At 35.3% G+C, this 20311-nt stretch overlaps 1 protein-coding gene and 1 long non-coding RNA gene across 2 annotated transcripts in view; one reads left to right on the forward strand and one right to left on the reverse strand.

Moving 5' to 3' along the window:
- Positions 1–20311, forward strand: part of INVS (inversin) — a 247342-nt gene that overhangs the window by 11654 nt on the left and 215377 nt on the right. The gene's annotated exons all lie outside the window — the stretch shown is intronic.
- The window catches only part of LOC141495436 (uncharacterized), a 64653-nt gene continuing 55031 nt past the window's right edge, over positions 10690–20311 (reverse strand). Inside the window, exons 2-3 of the long non-coding RNA XR_012470780.1 lie at positions 12646–12812; positions 10690–11076 (exon numbers count right to left, since the gene is read on the reverse strand). This is a non-coding gene — a long non-coding RNA (uncharacterized LOC141495436). The remainder of the gene's footprint in view (positions 11077–12645; positions 12813–20311) is intronic.

The raw sequence follows: 20311 nt of genomic DNA on the forward strand, positions 1-20311 counted from the left end.
GTTTTCTATAATTTGCATTATGACCCTTTTCGGGAATTTTGAGGAAATAGAAGTATTTCAAGCAACATTATTAATCATCTGCAGTTATTTATGTTTTTTTCACATTGACATCAGTTATATTTTTTAAAGGAATGCCTTTCTTTAACTGTAAGTAAAAAGTTTAAACAAATGAAAATTTTTCATAGGATATTATCAAGTATAGCAGCTCTTATTTTTTAGGTATAAATGTAGAAACTGAAATAACTAAGTCAGTTAAAATCCAACAATTCAATAAATAATTAAGTGCCTACTCTATATAAGCAATTGTTCCTAGCCAATAGAGATCACAGATTTAGATTCTGAGCTGGAAGAAGACCCTTAGAAAAGCCCAGATTACTTATTATAAAGGTAAAAGGAATTATTCCCTTTTGGCTGAATAGATTATGTAAGTTTTCATGGATAAAGTAACCATTGAGCTCAGCCTTGGAGAAAGAGGATTTCTGTAGCTACAAGGGTTGAAGTACAAGACTTGTTTTAAGAATGAGGAATTTCATATGTAAAAGCTAAGAAGATTTACATGTAATTGGAGAAAGATAAAATGTTAATTTTTTTTTTTTAAAGCTAAGAAGAAAGTGAAGGCAAACCAAGACTAGGGAACAAAAAAACAACTCCTCTCTAGGGCAGAGAATGAATAACAGAACTGTGTGCAAAATAAAGATTGAAATCTTAAATGCCAGGATACTTGTGAAGAACACACAAATCTAAAAGCATTCAACTGTTAAATTTTTTGAGCTTTATTTTTATTAATTTAATTACCTTTCTAAAACTCTTTATTTTATGAATTATATATTTTCTAACATGATATTTGTGAATTTGAGTTTTGTACTAGATCTCGTCTTTAACACTAACCAGAGCTGATTTTTATTACAACACTGTGACATAGATTCAGAGATGACAGACTGGTGATAACACTTTTTATAGCAATACTAATAGATATTATTCAGTATCACCTTCCTCAAAATCATGTGGAGGCATGTGAAAATTAGCATTACAACAGTCCTGGCTACTAAGTGAACAGTATTCATTAAAAATGTCTGCATGTTTCATTTCAATAATGAAAATAAGAACTTATCTTCACTTATTTTTTAGTTTATGTCTCTGATTTGAAGGAATTGAATTCAGGTAGGAGGGAAAAGTTCTAATACTTACTTTGATACTTAAGTGGATATATAAGATTTAAGCTATAGGTGCAAATCAAAACCCATTTATACTCTTTCATACACAACCCTATTTCATATCCTCCCTTCCACAGGGTTTCCTTCTAGATCTAGAGGATTTTCCTCTAGATATCTTGACATTGCTTAAAAACTAAGAAATTCTGGTACAGAATGGACTCACCTTTTTTTCAAGTATTTGCCCAATGATAATTTAAGATGCTTCTTTTTCACAATTTTTGGTTGGTATTTTATTGCATCTTGATCATGCCCCTTTGAGTGACCTGAAACTTTTATTCTTTGTAAGATGTAATGTTCTATGACTTAAAATCGTTAAGGCAGAATCACTAGAAAAAATGTTGAAATTAAGAAGATAAATTTCAGGGAGAAGTTTTGAGATCAATAAAAACACTACTCAGTTTCTCAAAGACAGTCTAATTCACTCTCTTTCTTCTTCAGTTTTTGCCCCAATTCATCATCCATTCAGATCAAACTAAATCAGTAGATGCTCCAGTTTATGCAGCTATATATCATAGCCTGAACAATAATCTGGGTAATAGTAAGTTCTCTGATTTTTTTTCCAAGTCTTTGATTATTATCTGTTCCTCTTTCAGATCAAATCATTTATAATTTTTGCTTCCAACAGTGACCTCCTCTCTATATATTTGATCTAGTCCAAGGGTTAGTAAACCATAGTTTACATCCAAGTCTGACCCATCACCTGTTTTTGCATGGCATATGTTATCAGAATGGTTTTTACAATCTTAAGTACAATAGCAAGATATAATTTACTGATCACTGGATGTTAGTTTTTTTTTTGCTGTTCCCATCTGTTTTTTAAGAATAGATTTGACATTAAAATCCAATTGTGGATCTACTGTCAATCATGGAGAAAAAAGTGTTATAGAAATCTTGACACATCTTTTCAACTTATTAATTATTCATTGACCTTCCATTTACATCTTAAAATGTCTGGGATGCTCTGACTTTATTGTATCTCTTACCACAGTTTTTATAAACTTATTTTTTTCCTCCATGCTTTCTACTGTTTCATGAAATAATGCTGCTAACAATTATTTTCCCCCCTTCCTTCTCCATAAGATTTTGCAGTTACATCTCTATTCCAAATTATATTGACCCTAGATTCAATCTGTCTTTTGCTTGGTCTTTGCTTTGATCTCTTCACTGAAGTAATTGGTTTACCTGTATTAGTTTCCTTTAATAATGGTGATACCTGAGCAAATCACTTGATCTTTTGGCAGCTTTCTAAGAGTTGCTGATAAAAATTTGTAGAGAGAATTTTTGTCACCAGAAATACCATACTTTGATGAAAACACATGTCTGAAACAATAGCAAAAAACAGTGACAATCTGTCAGTATTTATTCTTTTATCCATTTTTCTTTTTTCTGTCAACAGCTAATCTAAATTCTTTGCATTCAAATTGTTTTAATTGTTCAACATATTTTCTTCTCATTTTTCTTCTAATTTTGTGTTGATGTTGATCTTCATTTTTCAAAAGTTAATTTTGTGAGATAAGAGATTTGGAATCAACATTTGCATCAGCCATTTCTTGTCTGTTAAAATATTATCATTTTCCTCTTCTGTGATTTTATTTGGTACTTTTCGTATATCCCAGCTCTCTTCCTAAATACAAGTATATACGGGGGCAGCTAGGTGGTGCAGTGGATAGAGCACTAGAGGACCTAAGTTCAAATCCAGCCTCAGATACTTAATAATTGCCTATCTGGGGAAGTCATTTAACCCCATAACCTTGCAAAAAAAAAAATACAAGTTATAAGTAGTATATAAGTGCAAAACTTCTAATGAACTAATCTTTGACCTTTCTTATTCTTCACTCTTGAACCAGGTTTTCCATCATATTTTTGCTACTCTTACATTGAAGTGACAAAGTATTGATGTTGATTTCATTTGGAGTGCCTTAACATTTTTATTTCTCTGTGTTCTTACCAACAATGAATGTTGGTTCATATGTTATGGTTTTCTCCACAGTGATTCTTTTGCATATGCTTATGAGTACTGAATGTAAATGTCTCATGAAATGTAAAGGTGTTTTTGACTGTCTTTAGATGTAAAATAAATTTAACTTCATTAGCTCTTCTATTTGCCTTTCCAAAGTGAACCCTGTGAATCATCTCTAAATTTATTTAACTTTCTCTTATCTTTTCTTTTCACTTATTGCAAGCCTGTCAAGAATGAAGTCATTTTGTTCCTTCAGTAGTATATCAACTTTACCAATCATTAGACAAGTCTCTCATATTGAAGTAACAATAATTAATGTTACAAGATGATCTTAAAAACCTGTGATTGTTAACTACCCCTACCTTGTTTTTCATCATTCTTCCACCATCATTACAGAAATAAAAATGGGTTAAGACTATTTCTTGGATTGTCATGGATAAAGAATCCTTGCTAAGTGACTATCCTATCCATGCAATGCCTCCATACTTTTGTGGACTTCAGAAAGCAGACAGTCTTTGAATGAAATCTTTCTATAAAGGCTATACAATAGCTTTCATTCTGATGGCAAAAGACTTTAAAAATTCAGGGCTAACTCCATACTACAATAAGGTATCAGAGTAGATCTTAGTGCCCTAATACTTAAGGATATTGTTTTTCTGAAGTTCTTTATGTGTGAGGTAGTAAGTGAAAAACTTTTAATATTATAATAAAGGGGTAATCCATAGATCAAAGGATCTATTATTTTAGAGATGAGTATATTCTTGGAATCAAGTGTAGCAAGATTTGAATTTGCAACCAGTAATTCAGGCTCCTGTACTAAAATCTTAATCCAGTGCTCCATTATGGTTTAGAGGTAGACCTGGATTCTCAAAGTGTCACAGGAACACAACTTCTGGCAGGACCCTTTTAGCTATTAAAGCTAAATTTAGCTATTAAACCTTCATACACATAGAGAAATTCATCTCTAGCCAAAGGAACAAGGCTTGCTAAGTTTGGAGAAGCTGTCCACCATGTTATGCTTCCTCTTCTCCTTCCCCCTTCCCTCCCTCCCCAAACATACATACACAATTCAAGCAAAGAATGAACTGTGGTCTATTCTGATCTCTACTGAAGTCAAGTACAATGCAGGTTTAGTCATTCATATAAGTAATATATTTGATAATTTGCTTTTACATGGAACTTGAACTGCTTTATAATTTTGCAAAGAAAAAGCATGTATCCTGTTATTTGATCAATTAGTTTAAAATAATGCCCTTAAAATAAACTGACCCAATCAAGTCATGATAAAAATTGGTAGATTTAATTTTGAACTGTTCTCCTTGGTTTTTAAACTTCTTACCTGATTCTTAACAGATTTGTTCTGACAACTTATTTTTAATAGGAATTTTTCCACTGGCTTTGGTTGTCACTGATACTTTTGCTATCATAGTTCTCAAATTTTATATTCTTCTGCAATTAACTTCTATTTCTTCTTAAACTTGCATGTATTCTAAACATACTTTTATTTAACCTTTATGTTTTATCTCAAAATGTATGCTGTGTTTCACTTTTCTAGACTGTGGCATGTCACAACGGATGAAGCATTTTGTCTGGATACAGCTTTGCTCACTAACCACTCAGTGAATTCACTCGCTTTAGTATCTCCTGACTCCTCTGCTCTGTCTCCATGGAGAAGTATGTCAATAATAGTGTGGTGGGTGACTCCATGGAAACAGAGGTGTCCATCTCTACAGACCTGACTGATTAAATCAAATACCTTCTGTGCTGCACATTGCCATGGAAGAGAACTGAAGAAGTTTCCTTGAATAAGACATGTTTTAGTGGCAATTCTGAGTATTAAATATAATATGGCAGATTCCTTTTTTAACAGATTCAGCTCTACTATATTCTGTTCTCTAAAACCTCATATAGTCAATTCTGACATAGTACAGTGATCCATTAAGTGAGATAAGTAGTTCTTTATCTCAACATCATCCTTGTAAAGAGGCCCCACTTAATATTTTCAAAATGCTTTTCAATCAAGTTATTAATTGTCCATCCTCACTATGAAATAAATCAGTGTCTATTTTTATACTTGAAATACTTGGAAAATTATGACAGTAAGAATACAAAGTTTGAGTACATGCCATAAACATAATTGGAACATACTTTAAATGATATAGTTTAACCCCGACTATGTTACTCAACAGTAAATCCTTCGGCAAAAGTCAGATCTTAATTTTAGAAATATCTCAAGAGAAACAATGTGATTCTTTAGTTAATTCTATTATGTTTCAATTTTATCATTAGCATAAATTATTAAATAGTGCCAGTTCATAAACTATCTTTATCTTGGATATCTTTAACTTGAGATTTCATCAGCTCTCTTTCAGAATTATGTTTGCATGAAATCCTTTACTCTAATGAGTAAATCCTACCTATGTTTTCTTGTCCATGCTGTTGCCCTTGCCTTTCAATTCTGTTGACAGCTAGAGATGTTCTGTAAATTGCTCATTGCAGGAATTATACACCAGTGAATTGTTGGAGATTTATCACTTAGGTAGAATTTCAGTTTCTATTTATAATCATATTTGCCATGCAAAATAAATTAATTTCTCTATATTGTTTTACAAAAATAATAAAAAGCAATGAATCCATTTGTTGTGTACTCAATCATACTGTAATTGTTACTGATTTCTTTGGTGGTGGTTGTGTTTTTATTTTGGAGTGGAAACTAATAATCATTTTCTTAGTTTACTTTTCTTTTGTGATGTCCCTTTTATCAACATACATAAAGTGCTCTGTAACATTTTAGCCATCCCCTAAATTTGCTGAGTAGTTAAGGGAGTTGGGGGAGTGAGCAGCAGAAGTAGGAAAATGGAAACCCATTTCAGTTTTTTTTCCTCTTTATCTAAAAAGCTACTTGAAAAATACAAAAAAAATACAAACATTAAATTCTTAGGCCCACAGATATACACACTGTGGAGAGAAGAAACAATCTTAATTTTAAAAAAGTAATTTAGTCTAAACCCTCAGATGATTTTCATGAATATTCACAGCTTCAAAGATTACACTTACCTAGAAAGCTGAGAATTCTCCCAATCAGGCCTAACTAGTAATAAATTATGAATATATCAGGGTTATAGACTCTGACAGTGGAAGTTTCAAAAACTCTCCCCATTTTTCTACTTCAGGATTGTCATACAAATCTATAAGTAGATATAGATTTACATTTTATCTTTGACCTCACAGAGAAGACCTCTAAGATGACAAAAACACTGAATCTTCTTACTGGTAAGCATTTTAGGAAACAGTACCTTTGTCTCATTATTTCCTTACAATACTTTAAGTGGAACTTCATCCATTTTTGTTTGTTTTTTTAAGATGTCTGACTAGAATTTAGGAACTGAATTTTTTGTCAAGTCTGTTTTATGGGTTACCTTGACCAAATGCATTCATCTGCTAGGGGCCAGCCTTTTTATGAGGAATTTCTCCAAGCTTTGCTAGGCTGATCCCCAAGTCACTGTCTCACTCTGCCAGCACTTGAACCTTTTCAGCTTGATAGAACCTGCCAGAGCTTGTACTAACATAGTTTTCAAAAACTCAGAGATATCTAGGTGATGACATAATTTAGACAGAAATGCAGCTGGGGGGTGGCTAGGTGGCACAGTGAATAGAGCACCAGCCCTGGAGTCAGGAGTACCTGAGTTCAAATCTGGCCTCAGACACTTAATAATTACTTAGCTCTGTAGCTTTGGGCAAGCCACTTAACCCCATTGCCTTGCAAAAACTAAAACAAAAAACAAAAAACCAACAACAAAAAAAAATGCAGCCGGAATAACCAGGTAGTGCTGTACATAGAGCTTGGACCCTGGAGTCAGGAAGACCAGAGTCAAATCCACCTTCAGACACTTAGTAGCTGGGTGACCCTGGGCAAGACACTTAACTGAGATTGCTCCCCCCCAAAAGAAAAATATTGCAGGTCTAGTTTTCCTCTCCCCTTATAACCTGACTCAAAACACTGCTGCTACTTAAGCAAGGCAAAACTTTTTTGTGAGGATAGACCAATGTATGGTGTCTTATTTTAAGTTTTTATTGACACCAACTACAGTAATTGTAAAAAATAGCTTTCATCTTAGCCAAAGGTGAGGAAGGGTTTGTACAAATATGCAAGAGGGAGAGGAATAACTTCTATGTGAAAATTTATAAGCGTTGCGACTAGAGCGCAAAAGGAGGAGCACTGAAGAGGTAATGTCATCTCAGTATTATTAGTGGTTTGGAGGCTAGGTCATCTATTGCAAGAAGAAAGATGGATCTCTACATTTGTAAAAGTCACCTTGGAGAATAAAAAAAATTGATAAGGTCAAAATAGAATAATTGTCTGGAAACATCAGTGCCAAGCTTGAGGCAAATAATTGTTAATTTATTACAAATTACTGTGAATTTGTAATGCATAAAATCAACTCAATTTTTGTGACTTTCTTTAATGGTTCCCAGCAACCTTGAAACCAAAAGCAAAGGATTTAAGTGATGGGGGTGGGGGTTCCCAGGGATAAATACACATCAAGAGATCACATGATTCTAGGATAGTAGAACTGACTATATGGTCAAAACTGGATACCAAAACAAGTGAAGCCATATTGAAGGAAGTGAATTGGAGAACAGTAATGGGTCAAAGAATGAGATCATGATGAAGGGAAAATATGCTTAGTGGTGAGTAAAGGAATGAGAGAAGGGTTATGGTCCTCTCTGGATGTTGAGGGTGGTATAATTCCATGAAATGATGAAGTCTAAGTTACATCTGGGGGATGAGAAAATGCTGAAATGAACTTTGAAGGAAACTAAAGGCTGCAAGACAGATCATAATGGAATACATTCCAGGCATAGAGGACAACATTATGTTGTTTTGAATTTTTACTTATTTTGTTAAACTTAGAATTTTTCTTTCTTTTCCATTTGACATAGAGAAAGATAAGAGCTCTGTGTGAATGACAGCAAGAATTTCAGTTTGTGGTAGAATGTGTGAATTGGAAAATAGAAAATTATGTCTAGAAAGTATGTGGCAGCCATATTTTGGTGAACTTTAAATGCCTCACAATAGAATTGTATTTGATCTTAGACTTATAGGCAAGAGGGAGTCATTGGACTTTTTCTGAGTCTGACATTATCAGATCTATGCTTAAAGAAAATCACTTGTAGCTGAGTAAAAGAGAGTAGAGAAAAGAGATGGATCAAAGGAGACCAATTAGTAAACTACTGCTGTAGTTGATCTAAGAGGTACTGAGCACCTGAACTAGGGGGTGTCTTTATAAGCAAAGGAAAAGATTTAAGACATACTGTAGAAGTAGAACCCACAAATAAGAATTGACAACTGATTGTTAGGTGAAGAAAAGTGAAGAGTCAAGGATGATAACTCCAGGGTTTGAATCTGAGTTACTAGAAGGCTAATGGTGCCCTTGATAGAAACAGGGAAGTTCAGAAGAGAGAGAGAGAGAGAAGAGAAAAGAAATGAGTTTTGGTTCTATTGAGATGTTTGTAGGCTAACCAGTTTGAAATGTACATTAGATTATTAAGGGGGAACATCCAGACTGGCTATTTTAGTACAGAGATTTTTGAGTTATCTCCATAGAGATGATTGAACCCATAAGGTTGTCGAGAGAGAAAAGGTAGCACAGTTGTTTAAACTCAAATAGAAGTAAATCTCTTATGGTGGCATTATTGACTTAGAAAACCACAAATTAACATTAAGTTGTATTGAATTTTTACTTTATTAAGTACATGGAAGACTGGCATTCAATCCAGTTTCAGACTCTTAGTAACTGAGTGACCCTGGACAAGACACTTAACTTTTTTTCTTTTTGTTTCCAATTGCATTTTAATCTTGTTATATTTGCATTTTTATCTGCAAGTTTGACCCTTCTGCTATAGAGAGGAGGGGAGAGGATAGCACTATAGGATATATTCACAATGATGGAATAAAATATGGTTGATGATCAAGCAAAGGAGACAGGGAGGAACATAGGAGGAGAGATAAAAAGAGAGTAATATCATGGAATGCTTAAACACAAGATTATAAAATTAGGATATAAATTCTTAGAATAAAGGTTCTACCATCCATGGAGCTGCAAATATGTATTGGGACACTATCCTACTCCTTGTGTTGACCCCAAATTTTCTCTTTCCTTCTGGTCTAATTGGCACTTCTCTAGCTCAGCATATAATTGTGCCAATGGTGTCTATGTTAGCTGAAACAGAAAAGATCAGACTATCATAACATAAAATATCACTCCTTAGTCAAATAAATCTTAGATGTCAGATGACAAAACCTATGGATCCCTTCTTAGAATAATGTGTTTAAATAATTGAAGGAAATAACAAATTTCAGTTAAAGATTTGTAAAAATGAAGATGAAATTTTTTCCCATATCAGTTTATGGACTCCTAAAATCTATCCCCAGATCCCACACAGATCCATGGCCTGAAAATTAAAGAACTTCATGAAATGTCAGAATTAGTCTGATCCATTGCACAGCCTAAATGGTATTACCAGCTACTTATAACAGTCCCTTACTATACCCATGCTGTGCTCCTTCTCTTGGCCTCTACTTCCATATAGAACTGAATCCATCCCAGTGACTCCAGCTCAGCCTGGTCTCAGGCCCACAATGGCCCATGCACTCCAACCTCCTCTCCCTCCTCCAGGCCCTTTCTGAGCTCTAGCTCTGAGAAAAGTAATCCAGTCAACACTGCCAGTCCTTGTAAAGATATGTCATGTCTTTTGTTCCAATTACCATTCATTCAAACTTCCCTGGCAAAAAGCTACCACTCTCCTTTATATGCTGTCAGTGTTATAATTTAAGTTGTTTACTACCTATCCATTTAGGACCAAGCTTAATTGGGTTTAATAACATTTATGACCATGCCAGACACAGAGATAGATGTCGTTTACAAAGCCAAAAATAAAACAGGAAAAATGTATATGCAGATAACAAATTATAATAAGACACATATGCATGTATATATAAAATTAAATAATATTCATCTGTAGCCCCTGCTTTAATGTTTAAAGTTATCTAGGGGTGAGGGTGAGAGTAGTAGTTGTTCTATCATCAGCCATGTCCAACTCAGTGATCCCATGGACTATAACATTCCAGATCCTCCTATCAACCAGAGTCTTTCTAAGCTCATGTTTGTTGCTGCTTCCATGACACTGTCTATCCATCTTATCCTCTGCCTTCTCCTTTTCCCTTTAGTCCTAACCAACATCAGCTTCTTTTCCAGTGGGTTTAATTTTCTTTTTTTCTGTTGATACTTTATTTTTCCAACCACATGTTATGAAGATTTTTCAACATTCATCCACATCCACATTTTTAAGTTGCATAATTTCCTTCCACTCTCCCTTCCCACCCCCTTCCCTTCAGTATTGAACAGTCTGGTGAATATTTTACATGCGGAATTAGGATTAAGGGAAAAGAAAGAAAACCAATGAGATAGGAAAGAAAAACATAAGAGAAATTTTTAAAAAGTGAATGCAATGTTCCTTTAGATTCTGTAGATTTTGTTTTGTTTTTCTTCTTCTGGATGTGTATAGCATTGTCCATAGCAGATCTCCCAGAATTGTCCTAGCTTTTTGAATAGCTAAGAGGAGCTGCATTCATCAAGACTGATCAATTCACATTGTTGTTGTTAATGTGCACAATGTTCTCTTGGTTCTGCTCTCTTTGCTCAGCATCAGTTCCTGTAATTTGTTCCATGCTTCTTTAGAATCCAACAGTGAGGGGCAGCTAGGTGGCATAGTGGATGAAGCACCGGCCTTGGGGTCAGGAGTACCTGGGTTCAAATCCGGTCTCAGATGCTTAATAATTACCTAGCTGTGTGGCCTTGGGCAAGCTACTTAATCCCATTTGCCTTGCAAGAAAAAAACCTAAAAAAAAAAAGAATCCAACAGTGACCCCTATTTTCTCATCATGTGACCAAAGTAAGCCTCAGTATTTATCCTTCCAAAAAATAGCCAGAATTAAATTTAAGTATTGTTTGATTTGGTCCTTTGCTATCCAAGGGACTCTCAAAAGTCTTCTCCAGTGAAACAGTTTGAAATATCTCTTCAAAAACTCTCAGCTCAACTTGGGAGTGGGGTTGGGGACCCAAAAGTTGACTGAAAAAACAAAAGAGAACTGAACCTGTCTATGAGGACAAACTGATTTCACCCAGAAGATTACCCTATTATGCAGGATTTAAACCTAAAGGGAACATCCTAGACAAATTGGTGGAACATGGAAGAAATTATCTGTCAGTCTACAACTAGGAGAAGAGTACATGACCAAATAAGAGACAGAGAGATACATAGGAAGCAAAACGGATGATTATGATTATATAAAATTAAAAAGCTTTTGCACAAACAAAACCAATGCAACTAAAATTAGAAGAAAAACAAGACACTGGAAAAATCTTTGGGGCAAGTTTCTCTGTTTAGGTTTCATTTCTAAGATATATATATATATATATATATATATATATATGGAATTGAGTCAAATTTATAATAATAAGAGTCATTCCCTTATTAATGGTCAAAGGATATGCATAGATCCAAACTATTAATAGCAATATGTGATTTAAAAAACTGCTCTAAAATGCAAATATAACATCCCTGAGGTACCACTTTACGCCCATTAAATCAGTTAAGATGTCAAAAAAGGAAAAATTAATCAGTTCAACCATTCTGAAGAGCAGTTTGGAACTATGATCAAAAAAGGGTTAAATTGTACATAGATTTTGAGCCAGCAATCTGTTATGAGATCCCTACCCCAAGGAGATTTTTAAAAAGAAAAGAAATATCCACATATACTAAAATATTTATAGCAAAGAACTGGAAACTGAGGAGATGTCCATTACTTTGGGAATGACTGAAGAAATTATGATATATGAATGTAATAGAATACTATTACACTGTAAGAAATGATGAAGATGACTTCAGAAAAAAACTTAAAAAGACTCGTATGAATGGATGTAAAGTGAGCAAATTCAGGAGAACAATTTATCTACTAACAATATTAGAAGGCTAATGAGTTTTGAAAAATTTATTATCTTTGATCAACCTAGTGGCCAACCATAACTCCAAAGAATTTATGATGAAATTTGCAATACATCTCCAATTAGAGAAGTGTTGTACTCAAGAATACAAATTGAAACACATTTTCTTTATTATTATTTTTAAAAGGCTAATGCAAGACTTTGGTTTTTTGACTATACATATTTGTAATGGAATTTGTTTTTCTTGCCTTCTCAATAGATTTGGGAAGGGAGAGGAGAGGAGAGGAGAGAATTTTGAACTGAAGATAAAATTGAATTTAGTATAATTTAAAAAGAATTACCCCCAACAATTGATTTTATCTGATTTTTTAAAATGCATTTTTATGTACTTCATCTCTGTGTGTATATGTATATATGTATATATATATACATATATATTTAAAAATTCATATTAAGAAATTACCTCCATTAGGTATAGCAGGGATAGTATTCTCCAACTGCAAACACCTTTCTTCCATTTGCCAGGCTACCCATTACAGTCACCTTGAGGTTGCTCCAACTTTCCATCCTACTGTTTCATTGGTAGTTTACTTTGATAAGCTGCAATTATTTCATCTCATGAATTGGGGGCTGCAGAATGAGAGAAAAGAGGAAAAGAGAAACTTACCAAAACTTGTCAATCTATGAATAGGGAGAAGATTACATGACCAAATAAGAGACAGAGAGATTCTTTGGAGGCAAAATGGATAATTATGATTATATAAAGACAAGCTGGGTGAAAGCCTGGATCTGAGTTTGACCTGGAAGTCTTCCTCAAGGTCCTGGGGGTGGGCAGTGTGGGATGAAAAAAATTAGAGCTATTACAGCCAAACACACTCCTTTATTAGAATTACAGTCTATGACCTAAAAAAGAAAAATCCAATACCTAAATATCTGAGGAAATATCCAAAATACTATAGTATTTTTAATACCCAATGATTACTGGAAACCACCTACTTTTCAAGACCACCTTGACCACTCAGTTAAGAGACCACAGCTGACACTGACTTTGAGAAAGGACACCTGGAGGACTGTTCACTGAATAGTCCTCAACTATTTTTCCACCATTGAGTCCCCCAAAAGGAAATAAGTCTGTATTTCCTGCCTTAGGAGAGATTTAGGTTAATCATGAAAACTTAAACCATCATAAACATAGAGTGGAATATGCAGATGTAAGAATGTGCTTGTTACTATGCAAATAGGATCAAAATTTGAAGTGGTTTCATTGACCTGCCAGGCAGCAGGAAGATGAACCAATGAATGAGAAAGCTTTCATTAAGTGATTACTAAGTACTTAGCACTGTGCTCAGCATCATGTATACACTCAGTCCCTGTTTTGAAAGAGTTTATAAGGAATGTTGGGCAGAGTGATGGGAAAAGGGCCATGGAATAACAAAGAATAACTGGGTCAAGATGTCCAGACACAGCTACTGTCCACTTACTTGGAAATTTGGGGTGTTCATAAAGGCTGTGTGGTTGTGCCCCTGTCACAAAGTACAAATAATAGTGATCTTTTGCTTTAAGTTCAAACCCTTTCTTTAACCTGACTATTGTTCTGGTTTTGCTGACCCTTATCTTGACTTTGGACTGGTGATCCTGCCCATTCTCTCTGACTCACTATGGTTCATCCAGTAATCACACAATATGTGGACCCAGCCCTTTTTTTGCCTTTTTGTCCTTCCCAGACTGTTTGACAAACAGGTAATTTTATTTATTTATTTAGGTTTTTGCCTCAGCTCCTCTTAGACTCTGTCACTCCCTGCTCTTTGATCTTGGATTTGTAACCTCTTTTCTATCTTTAATCTTTCACGAATCCAGATGTATCTTGCCCTAATCATCCTTTCTTACCTGATCTTGTTCTCCAGATTCTGCCAAACTGCTGACTCATTCTTCCAAACTGTCCGTTGTCCTTAAATCCTACATTCTGACACAAGAACTAAAAGAAACTAAACCAAGGCTAAAGTAACTTTGAATTTAAGCATGAATATGTACTTTCAGGCTTTAGTTTTAAGAACTTTTAAAATACCATATGCGGTCCCTAAGATAAAAATGAAGCACAGTGCAGAAATTATTACTAAGTTGTTTGAGATTTGAAAATTCCCAATAAAAAAGTGGTGGTAAAATTCTCAGTATACTGCCCCCAAAACCTACTTAATTTATAGTTTACCCTTTTCAGACTAATGATTAGATTGTAGATTCTAAGAAAAGAAACTCCTGCCACCAGTGCAGATGGGTCCCTACCCTGCAACCTATAGTTTTCTATATTTACCTGGAGCAGTAAAAAGCTAAGTGACTTCATCTGCACTGAAATTTAGTGCATCAAACATTTAAAAACCTACTAAAGGGGGTGGCTAGGTGGTACAGTGGATAAAGCACTGGCCCTGGACTCAGGAGTATACCTGAGTTCAAATCTGACCTCAGGGAGAATCCCATTGCCTTGCAAAAACTAAAAAAAAAAAAAAAAAATACCTACTAAGAACCAAGTGCTGAGGTTGCAAAGGAAAAATAAGATAACTCCTCCCTTCAAAGAGCTCAGATTTCATCTTGTTCCCAATGTATTCATCTTTCTCAGTTTAATTCCTGCCTCAGACACCTACTAGCTGTGTGACCCTGGCCAAGTCACTTAACACTGTGTGCCTCAGGGGCAGCTAGGTATCGCAATGGATAGAGTACCAGCCCTGGAGTCAGGAGTACCTGAGTCCAAATCTGACCTCAGACACTTAATAATTACCTAGCTGTGTGGCCTTGGGCAAGCCACTTAACCCCATTGCCTTGCAAAAACCTAAAAAAAGCCCAAAAAACCCACTGTCTGCCTCAGTTTCCTCATCTGTAAAATGAGCTGGAGAAGAAAATGGCAAATCACTCCAGTATCTCTGCCAAGAAAACTCCAAATTGGGTCATTAAGAGTTGGATGTAGAGGCAGCTAGGTGGCATAGTGGATAAAGCACCAGCCTTGGAGTCAGGAGTACCTGAGTTCAAATCTGGTCTCTGACACTAATTACCTAGCTGTGTGGCCTTGGGCAAGCCATTTAACCCCATTTGCCTTGCAAAAACCTTAAAAAAAGAGAGAGAGAGTTGGATGTGACTGGAACAGCTGAGCAACAAAAATAAATATTGATATAAATTCTAAACAAACATTAAGCAGGTACACAGCACTGTGCTAAGTAGTCAAGAAGATAGAATGTTATATAAAATATCTGCTTTTGTGAAGCTTGTAGGAAGAAAAAGTGAGACTGCTGACTTTACACAGCCTCTCCCTCACTTAAATCCAATTCACTTGCATGCAACGACATCCTGGTTTTCTTCAAGAATGAAGGGCGTACAAGTCTACAAGGGGATAAAGCTTAGATAGCTGAAGTACACATTACAAGGAAGCATCACAAAACATTAAAAGGGGGATCTGCAAAGGAAGTACTTTGGAGGGGAAAAGGAACCCTCAAGGAAGGCTTCCAAGATAAAGTGCCCTCCTTGTAGTTCTTTTAGTAGAGCATCTGTTGCATATGGGGCTCCTGGTGGATAGAGTTTGGGGCTTGATATCAGGAAGACTATTCTTCATGAGTTCAAATCTGGCCTCAGACACTAGCTGTATGATCCTGAGCAAGTCACTTGACCCTGTTTGCCTCAGTTCTTCATGTGTAAAAATGAACTGGAGAAGGAAATGGCAAACCACTCGAGTATCTTCCAAGAAAACCCCAAAATGGGATCCAAACAACAACATCTGCTACATATTTATATAAGTCCAGGTATCTCTCATTGCAAGTTGGTTTATGCCAAGAGCATAATATTTTTAGTAACTATCATTAACAAAAGAATTATTTTAAGACCTCTTAATTTCTTTAAGAAAGAATAATTTAAAGATATTTTAAAGATAGTTAAAAATTTAAGACCTCTTAATTTCTTTTAATTAATTAAAATTAAATTCTGTTAACTTCTTATTTAACTTCAGTATAATTGTCCTTGGAAACTTCTTTATTATATTCTCTTTAATTTCTACAGCTACAACACATATGACTCTTTCAGGGACTTAATGCTGATGCAAACTCCTAGGCAGACTCTCAGACAGCAGGCAAATGATGATTTTATGTTTGGCAGAAACCACACCTCTTTTAACAAAGCTTGCTGGGCAGGAAACTGGCAACATGCATGGGCAGAGAGGAATGTGAGTGACAAAGAGGAGCAGCAGGAAATATAGAACTGAAAAAAGATGGTGACTGGTAACTCATTCCAAAGAAGTGATAGCTATCAAAAGAGCAGTTAACGCCTCTCACTGGCGATCTAGCTGCTTGTTGTGTTCAAGTTATCAGTGAGAATAATAGGGAAGAGTAGAGAGTTTGCCAGATCCTGGGAATCAGGAACTTCTTGTTCTGCTCTCTCTAATCTTCCCATTTACTGTTGATCCCTGTGTTCCTTTGACTCTTTCCTAAGAGAGTAAGGATCCAAAAGGAAGCAACCTGTTTATCTTTGTCTCTCTGTGGATTGCTTATAGTAGCAACTGGGGACTGTTTCAATTGATCAGATTCTTTTTCATATCTGCCCTCATCCTTAATAACAGAATTAACAGTAATGGTAGGCACAGTAACAACAGCAACCATGTATATACAACTTCAGGGCAGGGACTAGAGGGTTCCATCTGCCCTACCTGGTGCAGACCCACCCAAATCCTTTACTCATGGTCATGAATGAGAGCCCTCTTTTTCTCTCTAAAAGAATTAAAAGAGCCCTACTATCCTTCAGAATATTCCTCAAACCATGAGGGAAATCTGTGGCTCACCACCATCTGGGAACCCAACTTGCCAGTCTCAGTGGATATGGCTCCTCTACTACCAAATACCCCCACAAATTAGAGCAAACATTTTTGTGTATTCAAATCCATATATTCTCATGGTTTTACTCTATCTAGAGGTTCCCAGCCTCTCTTCCTCCAACTGCCATCAGGAAAGAACTATTCTGTATAATATAGACTTTCCATTTAGGAGTTTTAATTCACATAAAAGCAAGAAAGAACTAACTGTGCATGCTCAAAAATAATTTAGAAGATTCAACAAACTCTTTCTCCAGATGCCACCAATTCATAGAATATCTGCTCACACTGAAGCCAGGAAATGACTTATTTACTCAGGGCCTCCTGGAATTTCAGTGTTCCCATAAACATCTTCCAATGTATGATATGGAGACTCACTTGCCAAGGCAAGAGGAAGTTGGAAGAAGGACCCTTAGTGTCTAGATGAAATTCATGAAGCCTCCATGTGCTTTGGCATTAGCCAGAGCAACATAGGTCATCAGAGGACTGGGACCCCATTGTTAATCCCTTCCCAAACAGTCTCTTTTAGTTATATATTATCTCACTTGATCCTCACAGCAGCCAAGTGAGATAGGAATGGTTATTGTTCCCATTTTACAACTGCTGAGGCTGAGAGAGATTGACAATTAGATTTTTATCGATAGTGAGGATCTAAGGCAGGATTCAAATTCAGGCTTTCTTAAATCGCAGTCCAGTTCATGGATTTATCTACTGCATCACTTAGTTGCCTAAAATTTCTTGAGATTTTTTTTCCTCTGAAAGAATAGTGAAAAATCACTTAAGATTCATTTTAATCACTATTTCCAAACAAATTGTCAGAAACTTTAAATGATTTTTTAGAACCAAATTAGTTTGATGCAATACAAACACTATGCACCAACTATATGAGCATCATTTTACCAAATGCTAAGAAAGATGCAAGGTTCCTACTGTAGTAGAGTCTATCTAATTTAGATCTACATAGGAAATGGAATTTTTAAAAATTTATCTTTGTATTCCTAGTACCTTGAACATAGTATATATCATCACTAAGGGCACCTTTCCATTTCTTTACCTTCTCCTTTTACTGTTCCCTTCCTTTTTTCCCATCCGAGATGATGAATTGCTCAAACAACTTCAATGAGATGAAAGTAAGTTTTGGCAAGATGGAGAATCACCAGACCTTACTATTTGTCCTACTTGTGTGTGCTGAAGATCCTTCTCTCATCTGTTTAATTGGTATATCTCAGTACTATTGTGTTTTGCTGATGAATGATGAACTCTCATGACTTCTGAACTTTTCCATCTGTCCAACAATTTATCATTTTTACATTTCACTAGAGTGGGTGTTCCTTGAAAGGAAGAATTCTCACTTTTTCTGTTTTATAGCCTCCATATGTAGCAAAGTAAGCACTTAATAAATTCTTTTTTCACTTATTAATAAATGCTATTGCATTTAAATAACTATAAAATAATTTGATAAATGCATTAGAAGTAAAATTATCATTTGGGGTTTTCTTGGAAAAGATGCTGGAGTGTTTTGCCATTTCCTTCTCTAGCACATTTTACACATGGGAAAACTGAAACAAGATTAAATGACTTAATTAGGGAGACAGCTAGCAAATGTCTGGAATCAAATCTGAACTCATGAAGATATCTTCCTGACTTTAGACTCTGCATTCTATCCACTGTGCTACCTGGCTGCCCATATACTGCTGACATGTACATAAATATGTAAAGTAACATAATAGTGACATTAGCAGAAATAAACATTTTCATACTCCAGATTCATACCTTTATAGACTTTAGCTCTGCACTTTAATTTATACCTATTGAACAGAGATACATTTCCCCTTTGACAACTTAATGGAAATGAAACTTTAATGGAATCTCATATTTTGAACAAGTTACTTGTTTACTAAAAAAGGAAGGACCAGATGGTGGAAAAGATAGGACCAATGTTGGCATTAGTCTTGAACAAATTTGGCCACATTATGTTTATTTAAACTCTTACAAAATCATTCAAGATTTTAGATCTTACTCCATTGTGTACAAATCTTCAGTTCAAAAACTACATTATATCTGTAGATGAAAGAAAGATTTTTAGTTCTTTCCACATCCATATAACTCTCAGCATCTGTTTAAAAATAAGCAGGGATTGATGGAGAACCTCAGTTGATTAGGAAAGCTACTTTAAAAAATAAGCATTTCTTCCTCTATCAGCTAAAGGGTTTATCTTCCCATTGCTATCAAGGTTACTTTCCACATAGTAGTCCTTTAGTATGTAAGTATTGAGTCCATGATCTCTTTAGTGTGAATATATCCTTTTGCAATTCTGACCCCTTGTTTTTTCATCTTGGCTCTCTTCTATATCTTTTTTTTGTAAATCCACCTTACCTTATCTACCTGTTTTATTAGAGTCCTTCATTTTTTTATAAATATTTTATTATTTTGAGTTTTACAATTTTCCCCTAATCATACTTCCTTCACCCCAGCCCCCACAGAAGGCAATTTGTCAGTCTTTACATTGTTTCCATGGTAAACAATGATCCAAATTGAATGTGATGAGAGAGAAATCATATCCTTAAGGAAGAAACAAAGTATAAGAGATAGCAAGATCAGACAATAAGATATCAGGGTTTTTTCCTAAATTGAAGGTAATAGTCTTTGGTCTTTTTTAAAACTCCACAATTCTTTATCTGGATACAGATGGTATTCTCCATTGCAGACAGCCCCAAATTGTCCCTGATTGTTGCACTGATGGAATGAGCGAGCCCAGCAGGGTTGATGATTGCCCCCATGCTGCTGTTAGGATGTATAGTGTTTTTCTGGTTCTTCTCATCTCACTCAGCATCAATTCATGCAAATCTTTCCAGGCTTCCCTGAATTCCCATCTTTCCTGGTTTCTAATAGAACAATAGTGTTCCATGACATACATACACCACAGTTTGCTAAGCCATTCCCCAACTGAAGGACATTTACTTGATTTCCAATTCTTTGCCACTACAAACAGGGCTGCTATGAATATTTTTGTACAAGTGATGTTTTTACCCTTTTTCATCATCTCTTCAGAGTAGACCCAGTAGTGGTATATGCACTTTTTTGTTGCCCTTGGGCGTAATTTGAAATTTCTCTCCAGAAAGGCTGGATGAGTTCACAACTCTACCAACAATGTAATAGTGTCCCAGATTTCCCACAACCCTTCCAACAATGATCATTATCCTTTCTGGTCATATTGACCAGCTGAGAGCTGTGAGGTGGTATCTCAAAGAAGCTTTAATTTGCATTTCTCTAATAAGGAATGATTTGG

Source organism: Macrotis lagotis, chromosome 8 (assembly GCF_037893015.1).
Source record: "Macrotis lagotis isolate mMagLag1 chromosome 8, bilby.v1.9.chrom.fasta, whole genome shotgun sequence".
In the NCBI taxonomy this organism is placed as follows: domain Eukaryota; kingdom Metazoa; phylum Chordata; class Mammalia; order Peramelemorphia; family Peramelidae; genus Macrotis; species Macrotis lagotis.